The 2,964-nt window shown below is 42.4% G+C and overlaps 1 protein-coding gene across 5 annotated transcripts in view; it reads left to right on the top strand.

Moving 5' to 3' along the window:
• The window catches only part of LOC106882301 (glutamate-rich protein 2-like), a 24,089-nt gene that overhangs the window by 3,501 nt on the left and 17,624 nt on the right, over window positions 1-2,964 (top strand). The window lies entirely within an intron of this gene.

Below are 2,964 nucleotides of genomic sequence, written 5' to 3'. Positions count from 1 at the left end.
GTGTGATAACCAGGTAAAGAAAATGATTGCACATGCACTAGGAGCTAGTATAAAGGTCACCCTAAAAGGCCACACCTTTAAATTTAACAACAAATTATACGCCCAGGACGAGGGGGCAGCCATCGGTGTTAGTATCGCCGGGGATGTGGCCAATCTCTTCATGGTATGGTGGGACAGAAGGCTTAAGGAACGCCTGACACAGAACTCCATACTCGTGAATGTGTACTCTCGATATGTCGATGATATCAACTTAGTGGTAAAGACACCCCCACAAGAGAGTACCCCTGAAATAGAAATAGAAACTAAGACTATGGAGAGCATCCAGCAAATTTTTTTTTGTGCCTTTTTGGCCAGTGGTGGATCAGGCAAGCAAAAATCCTTAGATTTGGTTTCGAATTACAGCTCTGGAAATGAAATATTTAGCTTTCACACTACCCCAGACATTTGTACATAGACTTGAACTTTCTGTGCATACATATATTTTTGCATTTCAAATGCTTACTCATTTTGTTCTCTTTGCTTAGCATTATACACTTTCATTTGTTTTTGAATGTTCTGTATTTGTATAATATATATTTTCTCATCGACCACTGGCATTGCACATTTTTGCACATATGTTGTACAATTATTTTAACCACTGTTTTTCTTGGTCCATGTTTTTTTTGTTTTAATATCTGCAGTTTCTTTGTTACTTCGCACGATGACCTATTTATGCACTGCTCTGTATTTTGTTTGTTAAACAAAAAAAAAAGACTTTTTTCCTCAGCGTTCATACACAAACCTGCACCCACTTATACACATACACCAAAACATAGTGCCTTTAGAGTCATTTTCTCATGTCTGTACCCACTCAGCTCTTTTTTCTGACTCTGTGTATGTCAGATGTCAGCTCATGCTCTCTGCACGTTTGTCAGACACAACTCGCCTCTTTTCGATCCCAGGCTGGTTACAAAGTTAATAAAGAAAATTGTCTGTCCTATGCAACACCCCAGCATACCACACTGTCATTATTCTGGCTAATCTTAGCAAATGCCAATGACAACAACGCCAGACACATCAAGGTATTTTCACACAAAATGCAATCCTGCAAGAAAACTATTGCTGATATCATGGATAGAGAATCCACACACTCACTCACCTCAGCTTATTCTACAGCTGCAGGACTTTCTCTCGTACTCATGTATATGCCCTGCACACTCACACAACAACTGGCACATTCAGCATTCGTGCACATGCTCGTTCATTCTGCCTCAGTCGTACACCAACTGGCATATTCTGCATTCTGCACACACAAAGCAACACCACTATTCGGACTCGCATGCATATCTGTCCCATGTACATTCTCAGGATTCTCTTTCCTGGTATGCACAGTTTTTCTCAGCCTTGCATCACATTCCCCAACAACAAAATACCTTTCACAATTGAACGTTGTTCTCACCTTGTCCTAAAATGCATTTTTGTATGAATATACTCTTTTCTCTAGATCATTTGTTTCTTTTTTTAAAAACTCTCTAGTGGGGGGAGCAGTGTTGGGCCCTTGCTTGGCTGTCTGAGATTTGAAACCAAATCTACCCACTTGTTGCTTGTCAAAACAAGCGGGAAATCCTCTCCACACCAGATTATTGATAGGGAACACTTGACCCCCCAAGGACCTGTGCTGGTCAAGGAATGGTCAGTAATTTGTTTAGGGTTTGACCTACATTACTGACCATAGTCTTGTAGAGAATGACCGTGCGAACCAAAGGAGATGGCGATGAACGAGAGAAGGCTCCTTTTAACGTGTCGCACGGTCGACACAAAACATGTAATATAACATAAGAGGGCTCGCATGTGAGATGCAAGTAAGTGCCAGCAAAGGAATGAGAGATGCACAACCGTTAGATATATATAGAGAGTAAATTTTATTAGGGTAGACAACTGTGTGTCTGTGTGCGCGTGCATGCGGCAATATAAGTAATACAATATGTGTGACGGACCGTCGTATAAAGAATAGTATATATACATAAATGTGTGTGAGTGTGAATGAGAAATGCAGAGCATGGAATAAGAGTCTGTAACAGACTATAAGAGTCCTGAACACAAAGATAAGAAAGTACCAGTTCATAGAAGAGTTACACGGTAGGTAGAATGTCTATACACAAGAGGTCATGGCCGAATAGCAGAGCTGAGGTGTCACATGTTGTGTGTGAAGTTGAGTGTTGATACTGCGACCTGTTACTTTGTACAGAAGATTCTCGCAGGTTGTTCTGGCTGTTATTTTCGAGGGGGAAACAATCCACACAAACAGTGTTGAGATGGAACTGCGGTTGCTGTGGGTAGCGTGTAGTCTGGTGGTGGTGTTGGTGCTGGCGACGGAACAGTAGTAGACAGTAGATCGGTGGTGTTGACGTCGTCGCTGGAAACTGGCTGGAGCTGTGTTCTGTGTGTGGTCTACGACTAGACCTGTGAGAGGTCTAAAGTCGAGACAAACTGGTGTAGATGAAGCAGGGCTATTTATAGATAAAGAGGAGGCTCCAGAAACAGCAAGAAACACTCTTCTCACGTGACCTTATTAGAAGGCCACGATTGGTCGGTATGCACCCTGGCGCGAAACAGAACTGGAGATAAATGCCGCGCAAATAAGAGCCAATCAGGGTGATGGACACAGCAGTCCAAGTGGGCCGAAAGCTAGATGTTAGCCGCTACGTTATCATTCGTAAATAAATACCTGAGAGAGAGGTTTCACTACAGTCTCTATAACAGAGAGAATTTCCTATCTTGTCCTCTTTTGCATCAACCATGACCAAGAGCAGCACTTTCCCTTTGCCCTTCGCTCAGAATATGAAGAGAAGCTTCCGGACGCAAGAAAGATGATGCCACCTTTATTCTTTCTTCCTTTCTAGTCAGCACCATGCGTTCCTTATTCTACTGACAGACAACCTTTTTCTGCACTATCAACTACTAACCAGCGAGCCAACCTTGTTG

Source organism: Octopus bimaculoides, chromosome 6, assembly GCF_001194135.2.
Source record: "Octopus bimaculoides isolate UCB-OBI-ISO-001 chromosome 6, ASM119413v2, whole genome shotgun sequence".
Classification (NCBI taxonomy): Eukaryota; Metazoa; Mollusca; class Cephalopoda; order Octopoda; family Octopodidae; genus Octopus; species Octopus bimaculoides.
The sequence above is the reverse complement of the archived record's forward strand: the minus strand, read 5'-3'. Positions and strand labels throughout refer to the sequence as shown.